This window comes from Lactuca saligna, chromosome 3 (genome assembly GCF_052625555.1).
Source record: "Lactuca saligna cultivar CGN05327 chromosome 3, ASM5262555v1, whole genome shotgun sequence".
Classification (NCBI taxonomy): Eukaryota; Viridiplantae; Streptophyta; class Magnoliopsida; order Asterales; family Asteraceae; genus Lactuca; species Lactuca saligna.
In genome coordinates, this window is record NC_136419.1 from 186,320,091 (window position 1) to 186,339,016 (window position 18,926).

Genomic DNA, 18,926 nt, shown 5'->3' on the forward strand with positions numbered 1-18,926 from the left:
ACCATTGAGGAGGTCGGATGGAAATATAACTCAAGTCTTGATAATTTTCTTGACACCATCACCACCATGTTGAAAGTACATGATGACATGATCAGTGAAACAATTGAGTTGATCAAACAGGCGCATGTCAAGGCAAAACAAAAAAATTCAAAGGTTGGAAAAGGAGATTAAGAAGAAAGATGAGATGAATCTCATCATGCAACAAGTACTCATCAAACTCCTACGAGACTGTTGGAATATCGTGGACATTCTGAAACAATAAGTTCGATGAAATATTATCCATTCTTGGCTCTTTATTTAACCATCTCAAAGATTAGGGCTCCAACCGTTGAAGCATATGACACCCTTACCCTACAGATGAACACTAGCTTCCAAAAGGTGTTTGATCATCTTTCGGAATTTCAACAATCTGCACTTCTTGCCTAGATTTCCCAGTCATCCGATGAAAAAGGGGGAGAAGGCCCTAGGAAAAGAGAAAAGTCTATATCTTTGAAGGCTTCTTCGAAGTTTAAACACCAAGATGAGTCTGATAATGAATCTATTTAGATTGTCTGCAAAGGTATTCCATCTGATGATGATGATAATAATGATGATGATGATGATGATGATGATATGGAATTAAAGCTCTAAGGAAGTTTCCAGCCAAAATTCCTTCCGAGGAAGAGTAGAGGATATGGTTGCCTATATCATGGCCATCATCCTTGGCTGATGTTCTAAAACAACGCCATGATATTGCTAAGGCAAAGACTAAGCTTACAATCAAAGCTTTTTGAGACACTCGGTCAATGCTACCTTTAGTTCTTTCTTCCATAATTGCTCCAATAGATGAAGGTTCTCCACTTCTGAAACCTGATAATATTCCTAAAGAGCCCCTGATTCCTCCCCTCCTGAAATAACCATCGATGAAAGCATGCAACATATCATCTCTGTCCTCCACTAGCATAAAGAAAAGGGAAAAAAGCCCATCTCAAAATTTCAAAGCTCCGAATATGGCAAGTTCCGATCTCTCCATATGGCAAGTTCTATATCAAATTCGCTCATATTCACCCAGAAGATGATCCTTAAATGATTATCAAAACTCAAAAAGAACATTTGAAGACTTTCTAGTCCATAAATGCACATCCCCAAAAAGAGGTGTTTGTCTCATAAGAGAATTACCAAAATTTCTTGGTTCGGAAGGAAGGTGATGACTAAGTTTTATTTAAATTTCCTCTTACATTGCTTCTCTGTGTATCGGAACAAGACAACACAAATCACCATCTCATATGCCGATTTTATAGTCATCAATCCTAATGACATTCTAACCATTGATTCCCAATTTTGAACACATCAAGATAATCAAATGAGCATGGCTACATATAACTCTGCAATTATTTATATAAAGGACTATATCATTGAGTTTACTAGATGTAACTTTTAATTAGCTCACTTGTTCGAAACTGAAAAGTTCTTGGCAAAGATCTACTATAAACTGCTAAAAGTTGAAATCTTGGCAGAAGGGCCAATTGATGAACCGGCGTTAGGGTACGTCTGCCAGAAGTTGAAATCTTGGCAGAAGGGCCAATTGATGAACCGGTGTTAGGGTACGTCTATCTGGAAAAGAAGAATAACAAAGACTTTTTTTCGAGTCCTAGATAAGCATCTCATCCCCTCCAAAGCTCTTAAAAAGTTCATCAAAAATGTAGCTAAGTCTGATGCCCCCGAGCATGTGAAGTCCAAGTTTATAAGTCAGCTCCATTGGTATCTAGAAGTCCAAGAATGGTTGTTCTGAGCTCATGTGTTCATCCAAGAAGAATCCACTTAAGTTAGCTTGGTTGTTAACTTCAATTAGGGGTGATTGTCGAAACTTGAAAGGGAACCTCTAGTAATCATACATATTGAAGATCCGAAGTCAGCATGTTCTAAAGTAGAGATGGAGTCTGAAATGAAAAACATTGTGAAATGGAGCAAAGATCCTAGATTGATAATTTGCTTGTGCATTTATTATTTCTTGTCTTTTATGTTATGTAACGTGTCATAGGACTTAGCCGTTTGTATCAGTTAGGTAATCAGTTGTCAGAAGTTGTTTATTATCCTATCCTTTGAACGTTTTGTAGTTTTTATAATGTACCTCCTTCTCCTATATAATGAGTGTGTTTAAGGAAAAGAAATATACGGATTGCTCCTCTAAAGATAGCAAATATTCCTATTAACTCTTTTTCGCTTTTCTCTCTAAGTCAAAACTAAAAAAAAAAAAAACATTCTTTTTGTCCATTTATTGTCCTTACATTGATTATACTCATAGTTTCTTCATTTAATACTTGTGTACTTTGTTGAATCTTTACTACAAGTCTCGACTGGTATTACCATAGTTCGCTGGAACATCAATTAAAAGTAGACGTTGATCTTAAAGATTTATTCAAGGTTTGAGTTTTCAAACCTTGTCGTTGCCCATTGATTCTTGTACTCACAACATGTAATATAAAGAATTAAGCTTATCACTTTCGAAACCATAGGTGAACCAATTCTAAAACAATAATACATTCAGAACCAACATTACATTAAAGACAGAATATTATAATTAAACGTTTCACAAAAGACTAAGAAACAATATATTTAAAAATTATGAAACCTAACACTCTCTTTCATGTTCGCCCTAGATATAGCAGATCATCCTGATATTGTGAACCAAATAAAATTGTTGTGTCTTTATTTTCCTTTGCATTATTACTTTATTTGAAATAGTTTATCAACTTATTGAAGTGCCTAAACCCGAAAAGATTGAATCACGATGAAAAATAGATGGTATAAAACACATTAAAGAAAGTTAAATCATTAGACGATATGTCTCAGAAGAATTATTTTGTAGATACTTTTGAATTGGATTGCAGTGCCTAAACCCGAAAAGATTGAATCACGATGAAAAATAGAAGGTATAAAACACATTAATAAATCATTTAGATGATATGTCTGAGAAGAATTATTCTGTACATACTGTTGAGTTAGATTGCCTAGACAAATCGTGATTAATTACACCCCCTCGCCTAACCAAAAAAAAAACCACGGATAGAATCACAACACTTTATTTTGTAGGCTTACATTGTCTTTTTGGGCGAGGAAAAATGTATGTTGTTCACATGTTACATATTAGAGTTTTCATTAAAAAAATAAATAAATAAATAAAATAAAATAAAATAATAATAATAATAAAAAAACCAATGTTTTACACTACTAGCTAATACAAGGATTTCCAATAGGAATTCCTAATAGGAAAATGTGGTTGAAAATCATGGATGGACAACAAAAACAACAGGAGGCCTAATTTAGTGGCAAGTTTATAATGGAAATTAGGGCCATTACAAATTCGTCAGTGAATAATAACATAGTGACGAACAGGACTAGATTATTTTCTAGGCACTTGCAACTCCGTTGGTAACCATAAATATGTAAAATAGTCAATGATCGAACCCAAAGCTTGTCTGAAAATATTGTGTTCCAAATGATTATGTTTTCATTCATTTCGGGTTTCCAATTATTATTATTATTATTATTATTATTATTATTATTATTATTATTATTATTATTATCCTTTTCCATTATTCAAATGTTAAACATAGCTTTCTTGGTTTCGGTTTTTCCCATATTTATCATACAAATACAATCATATAAACAAACATACATATACACATAACCTAGTATTGGTGATGAAACTTCACTCTCTAAAAGGATTCGTCGGTTATCTGTCGTTAAACCATTCGAACAAAGTCGAAATAGGTCGGCCACTATATATTCATTGACCAGTCAACAAAACCTCATGTCGTTGAGTTGTCAGTAAATTGGTCAAACAAAGTCAAATGATGTTGCGTCGGAAATCCGTCAGTATTATGTCGATTCCCATAAGTAATTCTTCTCCAGCGGAAGACATAATTGGCTGACGGAAATATCCCTATTTTCTAGTTGCTTTGGTATTTTAACGAATAACCCCCGACATATCATTGTTAACGATTCATATAAACAAAAAATTAACTACTAAGTTACGACTTGCAAGTTAGCCACCAATAATTGAAGCATTGTATCTTAGAATAAATCTAAAAAATAAATATATTTTCGTCATACCCCAATTTTCGGATCTCACATGCACCTGTACATAACAACAAACAAATTAGCAAATTAATTAATTGATTTACATGTAACAACAGATGGATTATCAATTTAATTATGCCGTTGTATTTTTAGCCCAACAAACGCACGCCATTTAATGAAAATTAGGATTGTTTAAATTATGATACCTCGAGTATAACTCGGGTCATTTCAACCATTATATATATATATATATATATATATATATATATATATATATATATATATATATATATATATATATATATATATATATATAGGTTCAATTGAGAAAATAAAAAAGGTTGAGAATGGGGGAATCATTCTCAGCCACTCATTTAATCTAAGCATAAAAGACACGGCGACAACTTGTAAATATCGTAATAACCTTCAATCTCAAATACGTAACTATAGAGAATTCGATAACTGCTCGTTCATCATCAAAATTTTTCCTCCAACCTTCAATAATCATCCAGATTTCTTCAACTAAACCGGAATTTATTCGCTGTTCATGAAATTGGAATCGGAGTTCTGGACTCGCAATCACAGTCGACATTGATGGACTTAGAATCGGTACTCACAGGTTCCCAATCGGATTTTCGGAAATCAAAATCAAATTGAGAAATCGATCAGAGATAGGATGTCGCATCTGAAGTGGAAATCGGAAGTATATGATGATTTGGAATTGATAACTTGATGTTTTTAACATTTTTAAAATAGTTAACTTGTTTGCACTCTAACTGTTTGATGAAATGCATAAACTAAATTACCACGTTATATTCACATATGAATATGTTTTTCTCACCTGAATCAGTATATGATTATTAAAAACACAAAACAAATATGCAAGTCTGTATATTATTCATATGTGAATAACATATAAAAATTATATATATTTGTCAAAATACCTTCAATATTCATAAGTAAATATATCTTGTAATATTCATATGTGAATATACTGAGTAATATTCATAAGTGAATATATCATCGAATATTCACAAGTGAAATATACTCTGTAATATTCACATGTGATATACCATGTAATACTATATAATATTCACATATGAAATATCATTTAATACTCATAAGTGAATATACCATCTAATATTCACAAGTGAATATACTATGTTGATATTCACAAGTGAATTCATCGTCCAATATTAAAATATGAATATACTATGTTTATTATATGCTATATTCATATATGAATGATACTTAAATTGTAAAAAAAAAATCATACTTTTTATTCATAAGTGAATAACGAATGTACTGTAATAAAACCTGATGCATTGTTATTCATTTATGAATAACGATAGCAGAAAATATAAAAAAAAATATTTTTTTTTATTTTATCTTAAAACTATATCAATATGGATGTCTATTTGTAGAGAATAAAAAAATCATGAATTTTGGTATATTTAAAATCATTTTTTGATAAAAATTGCTTATAAAATTTAAAAAAAGAAAAACGAAAAAAACTATGTTTTTGTATATATTAAGGTAATGATTAGCATAGTTTAAAGAAATATGTTATGTTTGAAAACACATGTGCATTCGTTTCCAATTTCCACCGGTACGTTGGAGCTTTTTGCGGCAAAAATAAATGATTGGCTGAGAAGGATTCCCCCATTCTCAACCTTTTTTTTCTCAATTGAACATTCCCATATATATATATATATATATATATATATATATATATATATATATATATATACTAGTTTATAACTGTGGAAACTACGGTTATAAAATTAATTAAACTTTTATAATAAAAACTCGAAATTATTAATCAAATATTTTAAATAAATTATTAATTAAAAAATATTTTTATTAGTTATATGAAATTATAATCATTGATTCAAATAAATATTTAAAATTAATTTTTAATATATATTACACATTTTTTATTTGTGAATTAATGAAAACAATAATATAAAATTTAAATTTAAAATTTAAAATAAAGAATAAATACATTGACAAATAGCATCACATTAATGATGATGTCTAATAAATTTAAAATAGAGAACTAATAGATTGACATGTGATAACACATTAATTAAGAGGTTTAATATGATGATACATGACAAAAGAACTACTCTGTTATTAGTATATATATATATATATATATATATATATATATACACACACACACTAGTCGTTTACCCACGCAAATCGGCGGGCAACGAATAATTTGATCTCTTTAGAGTTAAAACCATTTTGCGTTCACTTCGAGAAATGAATATTAAATGACATCTAATTTTCAAGAGCATTACCATTCCATATTGAGGGGGTGTTTGACTATGCTTTTTTTAAAACAACTTATTAGGTTCCACATCACTATAAATTAAAAAAATGTTTGGATTAAAATAACTTATTCCGGTGGGGAACCTCTAATACGTTATTTTTTTCATAAGTTACCCTACACTTACTTATTAACTTATAAGCTAATAAACTAATAAGCAATAAGTTTTTTTTGTCAAACACCCCCTAAATGGTTATTACTTCCATTTATACATACCCAAATCACTTGTACTATTTATCGTCCTCTTTTTTTTTTTTTTTTTTTTTTTTTTCGTTTTCCTTAATTCCTTTATTAATTTAATGTCCTACTAAGTAAAATGCTAAAATATATAAAGAATAGTTTATAAAAATAAACCTTTAGAATATCAAGAGTTGTGATTCAAAAGTCGATAAATAGGCCTTTGAGAAGGCCAAAATACACACGTGTCAACTTGTTCATTGTGATTTTTAAACCAAGTTTGGTCACAAATTAAAACATTTTCAACGATGATATGTAATTCAGCGATTCATATTGATCCAGGTTCTCAAAACCTTAAAATATTGAACAAATCTATATAGAACCTTATAATAAGGACAATAATCACCGTAATTAGGAAGTCAATGTGATGAAACTTGATATTATAAGGACCAAACAAGATGCCAAAATATGCAAACTAATCATGTCAAATTTTGTATTTTTAGACTAAACAAGATGAAAAATATACAAATTACCTTAATCATGTCAAATTTTGTATTTAACCGTTCTTTATTGCAAAAGTAAGATGCCAAAATATGCAAACTAATGATAATACAATACTCTAATTGGCCCTCTTGGTTGAGTTCTTTGAACCTGCAAAATCAACACATTAAAGAAACATAGTAAAGCATTTTTAGGAACAAACTTGATATAATAAAGCCTTCATCCAATATATTTATAAGATCAAGATATAAAAAGTTAAAAATGATGAAATCAATTACAAGTAAGGATTAAAATAAAAACCTATTAAGAAAGAGTTATCTGCAGGAGGGATATTTGAATCAACATGTATTTTCTGATGGTTTCAAATTTTGAATTACCCAAAATTCAGGAAAACATATAGAATTTGTTGATAAATATAAGGATTCAAAACACAGGTTAAAATTTAATATTATTTTATTGATGACTACTTGTATTATTAGCTTAATGATTTGAACGTTTTAAAAAAATAATATTATTATATTCAATCTATTTTTAGAAATAGTGAGATTTCTTTTATAAGATAGTATATATATATATATATATATATATATATATATATATGTGTGTGTGTGTGTATATATATATATATATATATATATATATATATATATATTTATATATATTGGGAATATACATTACAGCCCCACCTAAGCTTAGGTAGTAAACCTCTTGAAAATAAATTGTTTTACTATATAAAGATTACGGTTAATGGATTCACGATTAATATTTCAAGATGTAAATTCAAGATCGATACAATAAGGTTTAGGGTTTAGAGTTTAGGGTTTAGGTTTAGGGTTTAGGGTTTAGGTTTAGGTTTAGGTTTAGTGTTTAGGGTTTAGGGTTTAGGTTTAGGGTTAAGGGTTCAGGGTTTACGGTTTAGATTTTAGGTTTAGGGTTTAGGTTTAAGGTTTAGGGTTTAAATTTAGGGTTTAGGGTTTAGGTTTAGGGTTTAGTAAATTTCACTTGGGTGAAGTAATAAACGATAATTGAAGAAAGAAAACAGAGATGGTAAAACGATAATGAAAGAAAGAAATGTTATGGAGGATGATATATTTACCAAGTAAAACCAAACCGGGTATATTTAGTATGATAAAACGATATATTTTAGAGGTTTAGTACCTAAGCTTAGGCTGGACTGTAATGTATATTTCCTATCCCTATATATATATATATATATATATATATATATATATATATATATATATATATATATATATATATATATATATATATAAAGAAAAGTTGAATAGAGAACCATAATTATTGGTTTTTTAAAAAACCAATTTTTTTTTTTCAATTTCTATAGCTTATTCTTTGTGAAAAAACAAAAATCTAAAAATATCTAAATTTATACACTAACATTGTGAATGTGAAAAGTATTTTTTGGATTCATCGTGTGAATCTGGATTCACGTTGTGAATTTTCAAAAATTCACTTTGACGTAAAAAAAATTGAATTTGATATCATTGGAAAATGATAAAAAGTAATGAGTTTCTGTATTTTTTTTTTTTTTTTTTTTTTTTTTTTTTTTTTTTTTTTTTTGATAAAAAATAAGTTCTAAAAATTGAAAAAAGATTGGTTTCTTTGTTCATTGGTTAATTATGGTTCTATATTGAACCTCATATATATCTATATATATATATATATATATATATATATATATATATATATAAACTTTTATATTTTTATGTTTTGATTAAGTGTTTTTGTTTTTTGGATTTTGCCACAAATCATTAGTAACTTTGATACTTTTCATTCTTGCATTGAAAAGTTTTATACTTTGGTTTTTTTACCACAAATTTTTAATGGATTTGATATTTTTGGTCATTATAATCAAAACTTTGCATTTTAATATAAAAAACATAAAAAACATCATTTAGAATTTTGCCACTATATTTTTTCTAACTTTGGAAACTTTCACATTATTGCCACAATATTTTTGAATTTTCTCCACCTGTGTTCTTTTTTTTGTTGTACACTTTTGATATTTAATTTTTGAGGTTGTCGACTTTCTCTCCTATTTGTAGTGATTTACACTTTTAACACATATTTTTTAAAGTTTGTCGATTTTTCCCATGTTACCTCAAAAGCGGCGTAGCCGCGAGTTCTTTGCTAGTTGTATATAAAATTTGGATCTTTTTATTTATATCACAGACTGTTTTGAAATTGGGGTTGGCTAGTAAGACACTCTATTTTACCATTTAAACAATCTAATTAATGTTTCAAATATTTTTACTGGTTGAAATTGCATTGTTTTCCGAAAAAGATGATTACAAGAAGTTGATTATAGGTTGACTTTTTCTAAAAATGATTATAGAGTATCTAAGGGGTGTCTTATTAGCATCACCCTTTGAAATTACACGTCTCTCTAAAATTTGATTACTTTTTATTGGGAATCAATATATATATATTTTTTTCTCAAACTGCAGGATATTATTAAAAAATCATACTAATAAGACATTAGCTAAGACCAAAAAAAAAAAGTTTACCAATAAGAAACTAACTAAGACCAAACAAAAAAATTACATAACAACAAGTTGAGGAATTCAAAGCCCTCCAACCGGATTCAAGTTTTTTTTCGATCTAGCACTACACCATATCCAAGATTGTGTAACAATTTTTTCAAAGAAGCACGAAAGACTTGGTTTAGAAGCGCCGAAGAAACAAATGTTTCTAAAATTCCAAATATGCCACCAACAAACATAAGAAATCCGTTCCAAGAACTTCTTAACCATATGTGAAACCTGAAGTGTCTTGAGCCGCTCCAACCAAACAACATACAAAGAAAGGATCTATTAACTAGAAAACTAGAAATACAATACTAGAAGCCAAAGAGCACAAAAAAATAAATAAATAAAAAACAAAAAAAACAATTGTCTAGTGACTCCAACTCCCGATCACAAATGGGACACAATATAAAACGGCATATTAACACCTCGATTATAAATGACAAGTCTATTAGGAAGATGATGAAGAACCAAGCGCCACACAAGAATATTAAATTTCAACAATATGAATCGACAGTTTAGGGAACTTGACAATTGTAACCTCTTTCTCATGAATATAAGCCCTTGGAGAAGCTACAATGAAGTCTCCAACACCTGCTAAAGACCAAAACCACCTTTAAGAAATTATAGAAAGATAAACATTCTAAAGAAATGATAGCATAGAGTCCCATTAAAAGTGTTCGTGCCCCTAGGATGTCGTCGAAGAGAAGAAAACAATGACTCATACTAGAATTTCAATTTAAACAAAGCTTTTTTATCATCCTCCAAATAAAAAAGTTTTGAGAATTAATTTTTAAGAGGAAAACGTGTCAACCAAGAATCTTACCATAACAAAGTAGAAGCTCCATCCCCGATTTTATTAGAGCACAACTAAACAAAATCTATGTCGTAAAAAGTGAATCAAAGATAGGTTGTTTAGTAACCTAAGTAATCTAAACAAAATTCATAAAATCCATAAAAGTGAAAACATGCATATAAAGAATGTGCAAATCCAACTTCGTACGAGAGATTGTGATTTTTCGAAGTTTCGATTCAACATAGTACAGTAGCGTGTGACACAGACATCAAAATTTAGATCGGTTAATTTTAAGCAAAACATTTTAAATGAGAATTGAAGATCTCACAAATATGAATCTGTTGATATAGACACAATCAAGAACGGAGTTTCGTATGAAAGAGTTATGTTTTCCGTATGAACTTTAACAATGTAAAGGAGTTATGTTTTCCGTATGAAGGATATAAACACAATACAAAATTGAAGATCTCGCAAATAAAAATATGAATGTAAAATTGGTTAAGAACTAGTTGTTGGGGTCTAAAGGAAAGTTTTAGTACTCAGAATTAACTATGTGTGGATATAAAGAATGTCAAAAATGGAGGATTCCTGCGAAAGTTATGGTTGCTCTAAATTCGTGCCAATACCTGATAAGGGTAATGTGGCGGCACCAGAGTGCACCATGTGGCAAAATGGAAGTCAGACGTTTCACCGACACATCGATATGGCACAACGAGAGTGTGACATGTGGTAGAACGAGAATTTGAAGCTCCTAAACCCTTTGTAGGTTCGTAGATCGGATACAAACAAAAAAGAACAATAGAAAAACAAAGTATTATCACAAAGATATCTTTCACTAAGAAAGGTTCTCACCAAGTAAACAAGTTGCACAAAGCTGCTGATCCAATGCCATACACAAAGCAGTAATTAGTGTCTGACCCTATTACAATAATATATACTAAAATATCATTACAATCAAGGGATCGTATTCTAATTTAAATAAGTAAACTTTTATATATTTTCTAGATCTTTTGTTATATGAAATTGCAGATTTGATGGGATTGAATCTTCAGAAAAAGGTGTAGATCTGGTAATAAGTTATGGATCAGATCATATATTTATAATACTTCTTAACCATGTAAATTTAATCATCTCCAGACTCGGACGTTAGTGATAGCATCGGGAGTCACATTATGATCGAATTTGGCTCCATAGTTAGCGTCAAGGAGTCACGCTGATGAACTTCAACTTTAGTAGAGTATAATCATAAGCATTTATCATCGGTGTATCACCTAGTTAGCGTGTCTTCAGATTAAATAACTAGAGAAACCCTAACATATCAACTTCTCTAAATGTATTATTTAGGGATGAGTAAAGGAACCGGCCTGAACCAGACCCGACCCGAGAACCGAAGTCAGCCAAAATTAAGAACCAAACCAGACCGCTGGTTCTACCTGTTCCGGATCTGCCGGTTCCAAGTTCCAACCGGTTCTTCACATGTCCTCAATGTTGGAACTATTCCTCAAGCAACAACAACAAACGGTTCCGGTTTTTTGTCGTTCTACCGGTTTTTGTCGGTTCTACTGATTCCGGTTCTTAAGGGTTCCCGCTTCCAAATATACAAAATAATATTGTCCCGATCCCGGCCCGAATGGTACCATCCGGTTCCGGCCGGTTCTATGGTCCAAATGTTCATCCCTAGTATTATTTACACATATTTGTATAGAATAGTGTGTCATTAGAGTAAGAACATGAACATCTAGACTTACTGATCATTATTCAACAAATGGAGTTCTTTGTGTTGATGATACTATCAGTAACTTTGGTGCTCATAGAGTATTTAGGTTTTACTCATCAGGGGATGATCTTGAGTCTTCGACATATGAAATTCCATTATCATATAGCTGCTTAGACAAGACTAACTATGTGCAATGAGTAGATAAATTATAAGTATAATGTACATACCTTGCATCATTAAATATATACAAATATGTGTTCCAACAGAAGTGGTTACATGCTAACATTGTAGAAGTGGGGATGAGGATCAACAGGAATGCGACACGTGGTATCACTCGATTTTGTGCATATCACCTAAAGACACAATGCATCTTGGGATCAAGGGGTGGTGCGCCACAAGTAATTCCTTATAAATAGAGATCGATTCCAACTGAAAAATTAGACGTGGCACCAACCGATTTAGTGAGGTCTTTAAAAATCATTTTGCAAATAGTATACTTTTTATACCAAACGAACCCTACCTCTGATATAATTTTAACTGGCTGTTCCTTATATGATAGATCTCGATCTATTCATTAGGATTGTTGAGGAATCTAGGAAATAGTGTAAATACAAACAATTATTGAAGCACAATAATATTCGTACTTCCCGAGGATCTTCCACCTCAATCAGGGAAGTTACCTCACTATGCCAAGTCGGATCGAATACATACCAATAATAATTTGGTCTTAGACATCTAATCCAACACACCTTTGTAACACTTTAAATTTTCAAATAAAATTTTCATTTTTAAAACCGTACGAAACACAGTTTCACATTTTTCGAAACCGAAGTTTATGATTTGTTCAAAACACAAGACAATGAAATGTTTGACAATATCCCAGAATCCTTAAAAAAATATCTAGTTGTTGTGTACAATCAAGACGGCACCTTCCTGCGATCCTTAGAGGTACCTGAAACACATTTCACAAAACACTATAAGCACGAAACTTAGTGACTTCCCAAAAATACCACAAACAAATAATTAGCTTCTCAGGGATGTAACTCGACAAGGTCCCTCCGGTCATGTGTCTTAGTGAAGACGCTCCGGTCTCACAACTCAGGTACGAACCTCGAGTCTGATATCTCACTGACAACCTCCGGTCTCATAACTTGGTGTGGACCCTTCGGTTGTAACTCAATAAGGCACAAAATAATATATACAACATAAATCACAAACACAAAATGCATAATATCACATAACTCAGTATAAGCACATAAGACCCTCCAGTCAATAACTCGGATAAGACCCTCCGGTCAATACTAAGATAAGACCCTTCGGTCAATACTCAATTTAGACCCTCCAGCTAATAGCTCAGATAAGACCCTCCGGTTACACAGTATTACCACTTAGGTAAGTATAGTAAGAAGACTCACCTCGTAAGTAAGCAAGTAGGCCTTGTACTCAATGATCATCTAGACTCCGCCTATATATCATAACAATCTCAAATTAAAAATTTATAACAACTCCAAGATGTTAAGCTAACCCCTTTACTAACTCTATGAAAGTGTGAAAGACCATGTTACCCCTAAATCGTCTCAAAAGTCCACACTTAACCAAACCCTAAAAGTCAGCGGAAGTCAATGCTCAAGTCAACATTCCATGTTGACCCAACTCGTCGAGTGCATCTATGTGATTCGCTGACTTCCTCCTGTTCTTAAAAAATTAGGAAAAGTCTAATTTAACTTGCCGAGTTGTCTCAAAAAATCGCCGAGTTTGCAACATATCCTGACTATCAAGGAAACCCTAATCAACTCGTTAATTTGGCTCACCAACTCGTCGAGTTCCCTCAAGTTACTCTTTCATTCAGACATTTTTAAGGGAGATCAGCATCCCAAAATCTAGATCTAGCCTTTGAAGGCTGAAGTATCACGTAAAGCTGCAAGCTTTACGTCTATGCATGTCATCTAGGGCCCAATAAGCCAAAAAAAAACTCTTTAAGGCATGGAAGTTGGTCAAAGCATGATAAAGCTTGAATCTCTTGGCCTAAGGGACCTAGTAACTTCCAGATATGATGTCTCATCTTCAAGGTTTAAACAGATGGCTGAATGACTCACAAAGAAGGTAGAAATGACCATAAACTCCCTAATGAAAGGATCTAGCAAACAAGTGATCAAGTCAGTGGCTTTTTAGCTTAAAGGGTCGCTAATATTGAAAGTATGCTGGATCTAAAGATTCCTTCTCTTTCCAAGCCTTTTGATCCTAAATTCCTGAAAAGAATGCACCAATTCAAACAATCTAAGCCTCTCTCTCTCTCTCTCATAGATGATACCAGCTCAGTTAGGGTTTCTCTCTGGGTGCTAATGTGATGAGGGAGGTGGAATGAAGGGCTTAAACTCCTTTAAATAAGGTGAAAAACCTAAAAATTGGGATTTCATACTCAACTCCTTCTTTTCGAGTTGGGGTCCTCTGTGACATCCCCATTTTCACGGCCAGAAAAGACCGATTTTGTTTATGCTTTATAAAAATCAGAGTACTTCATTTTATAAAAAGGTTGCGGAATTTGTTCCCAGAAAAACACGATAAATACGTTATTAAAACATTTTCGAAGAAACGTATTTTTATTCATTTAAAACGTTTGGGATGTCATCGTTAATACAGAAACATAAGCATAAACAGAACTTACATGTACTAAGTCCATAGCTACCGGTGTTTGTCCCATAGGTACTAAATCCATAGCTACCAGTCTTTATCTAATAGGTACTAAGTCCATAGCTACCAATGTTCAACAGGTACTAAATCCATAGCTACCAACGTCTAACAGGTACTAAGTCCATAGCTACCGGTGTTTGTCCCATAGGCACTAAGTCTATAGCTGCGAATGTATACTCACATCATCTTCTATCTATCATCATTTATCTACCCATCATCATACCCAACATATTCGTATATATAAAATACGTATACAGTTTAAATCCTTTAAAACATGTATAAAACGTTCATCCAGCATAGACAGCAAGTATTCAGATAATATGCACACATAGCACGTAGTTTATATAAAATACTTCATATCTATGTGTAAGATGAAAGAGACTATGCACTCACAACACGTAAATTATATAATAAATACTTCATATCTATGTGTAAGATGAAAGGGACCATGCACTCACCTGAGAAGGTGGTGACTCGGTACTCGGACAGCGCTTCGTTTACTTTAAAATAATTTCTTTCGACGAAACCTAGTATTATCACCAATAGATTTTAGTCTATTATTCGCCGAGACTAATTAATAGTCTAGCTATTATTACTATTATATAAGCGTTAAAAAAAATACTTATATAACCCATAATAATAGCCCAAGTATTTATTATATGTTCTTAATAACGTTAATATAATTAAATAAAAACTATATTAAAAATAGCGTAGGCGTAGCTCACTTACAACGGGTTTTATAGAAAACCAGGCTTTGCTTGGAGCAGCGTTTCCGAGCCGAAAAGCTCTTCTTCTCGGAGCCGTCGAGCACTCCGGGGCTTCCGCCTCGTGCTAGGGAGGTTCCCTAGGCTTTTCGGGGGATTTCGGGGCTAGAGAGAGGTTCTAGAGAGAGAGTAAAGAGAAGAAAGAATGGGAAAGGTGTGAAGAAAATGAGGGTGGGAGAGGTGGTATTTATAGGGTGAAAATGGCTGAACTTGGTGCCACATGTCACCATCTAGTGGCAAGACTTGGGGAGAAAGCAATGGCCAAGATTGTGCCACATCACCCATTTTCGCATAGCACACTTCCGACTTCTAAAATCCGTAACTTTCACATACGACCTCTGTTTTTGACGTTCTTTATATCCACGCGTAGGTAAAAATAATATCTACAACTTTCATTTTGACTCCGTCGGCTAATTCTCGACCGATCTTAAATTTAACAGTACGAGGCGTTTAGACTGTTAAATGACCGCGAAGAATTCGTAACTCCTTCATACCGACTCCGTTTTCGTCTGTATTTTTACCGTTGAGTTCCTATTAATGAGATCTTGAACTCTCATTTAGGTCACGTAAGCCAAAAACCGCTCGAACTAAAATTCGAGTTTCGGGTCGTGCACTGCTAAGCCGAATCTTAGAAAAATCATAACTTCCTCATACGAAGTTAGATTTGGGTGTTCTTTTTATCGATGCTCTTAGTTTAACATATTCTACGACTTTGGTTTAGATTGCTAAGGATAAATCTCGCTCTATCGTAAATTCACTATTTACGCTTCCCGGTGCCGTGCCGGTTTTGCCGTAAAACTTCGACGGGCCATAACTTCTTCGTTATAACTCGGATTTCGGCGTTCTTTATATGTACGGAAACCTTGTGACATATTCTACAATTTGGTTAAGATTATTTATTCTAAATAATCTTTTGTCGAAAAGTCATTTTCAACCCATATTGCCTCTAAATTGACTAGCCCGGATCTGCGGGCGTTACAATTATCTCCCCCTTAGGATGATTACGTCCCGGAATCATCAACGAAACAGGGCTCGTATATTGACTCCATACGTCATCTCTTCATCCTAGGTAATAATTATAACTTCTTTATTCATTCGAGTCTATCTTTTAGACTTATTGTCTGTAAGTAGTACTTAATTGTGCACCTGCTATCTTCTTCAGGTTAGACTCCAGATTACGACGTATCATCATGTGATGCTCGTTTAGACTTAGGTCTTTTAGAGTTAAATTCTGAAATAAACTATTCCTTCCTTCACGTTCTAATGTGATATAATCACACTTTAACATGTAGCATTTCTAGCTACCAACTTCTTTAGCGTCGAGCCGATACTTCTATTGGTCTCTTTGATTTTTAATCGTTTGGTTTAAGTCGGACGCTATATCAAACTTGGTTCTCTGAACCACGTAACCTACTCATCGTAGTCGGACTCAATGTGACATGACCACTAGGGTTGGGATAACAACAATCTTCTTAGTCATTACCGAAACAATGGTAACGGCATACTTGAATAAAACGAAATCAATTACTGGCTTCTTGGTAACCTTGTGACTTTCCCTGATCCAAGTGTGAGTCCTGTGCTTCCGGTAGTATAGGCCTCTACTACCATTCACACCTACTCATACTCGTCCCAAGTATTGTCCCGCAGTTTCCCAAGTCACCATGCAACAATTCATACAATCATTCAACACATCAGATAACAAAACGAAGGTTTTATATCATTTCTTGAAACGATTACATAGGTGTTCAAGTTCACCCTAAACTATGCCTCTACTAGGCTACATCATACGAAACCATGACTACTGCATAATCCGATCCTCGGGTAAGAAGTCCTCATTGTTGATTCCTCGCATGGTTCTCTGCTTCGTCGAGGATCATGTGAAATGCCCTTGGCCTTGGTGGCGTTTCTGGTCTTGCTGCTTTATTTTTCTTTGGGCAGTCTCTGGACATGTGCCCCTTGCCTCCACATCTATAGCATACTTTGTCATTATGCGTGCAGTCTTTGGAATAGTGACCAGTCCTCCCACACTTGTAACAAGTCACTTCTTCGTTGCACTTTCCACCATGCTTCTTCTTGCATCTATCACACCATCTTGCTTCACCTCCATTTGCTCCTCCAAACTTTGAGAATTTGCTTTCCTTGTTCGGCCTCGAAGATCCTTCAAACTTCCGCTTCTCTCCTACCTTATCTTTTTCTAGACCTTTTTCTCTTATCTGGGCCTCTACGTTCTTAGCTGCCCTAACAGCTGCTTTCAAAGTAGTTGCCATTTTGACCATTGGGCCAAAGTCAATGGGTAGTCCGTTAGCAAACCTATCAATCTTGGAGAGTTCAGTAGGCACCAAGTAGGGGAATAGCTTCATCCTTTCGGTGAATGCGGTGGCATACTCGTCAATACTCATCTTTCCTTTCTTCAGGTTCTGAAACTCGTTGTTTAGGTCTATCAGATCTATCTCCGAGCAGTATTGCATTTTCAACTGTTCCAAAAACTCTTCCCACGACATCCTTAAGGCTTCTCCTCGTGGCATCGTATCTGCCAATAGCTTCCACCAGCTCAAGACTCCAGTTTTCAGCTGTCTTACTGCGAAGACAGTCTTCTGTTTCTCGTTACAACTGCAGCTCTCAAACACCATCTCCATCTCAGAGATCCAATCCATAATCTCAACCGGCTTCGGGCTTCCTGAGAGATTTGGGGGTTTCGCACCCAAGAAATTCTTGTATATCCGCCCATCCTTGTTGTTTCTCCCTTCAGGGTCATCCATTTGCTCACCTTGAGTCCCTACTTGACTCACTTGGCGGCTGTAGTTCCCTTCCTTTGATTGCTCGGGAACTGGCTCTGTCGGTTCAACATGTACGGTAGGTTCGTCCCTATTTAACATTTGTCTCATTTCTTCCCTTTGTTCAGCCAACATAGCCCGAATCATGGCTTGAACTCCAGCCATGGTGACTGGATCAAGCGCAACTTCTTCTACAATAGGTATTTGCTGAACCACTAGGGGTTGGATCCTGTTCCCATTTGCGTTTACGTTTCCGCTACGGGTTCTTGCCATCTTGATCTATACACCGAATAAGGTGAATCTAGATCTTAATTTAGGATTGACGTCTTAAATCATCCTTATCACTCCGAAACGTTTATATGCTAGTTCTAATATCGTAGTCGTACATTTAGAATCCTAAACACATAAGGTTTCCAGATCCGGTCGGCAACAGACCATAGATCCGAACAACTAACAGCATATCAGGCACAAGTATTTAGCACATAAAAGCATTTTAGGCATAATTCCTAAAATAAGCTAGTGCTCACACCTCACAATCATCGCTTAGCATTCTAAGTTTAAGT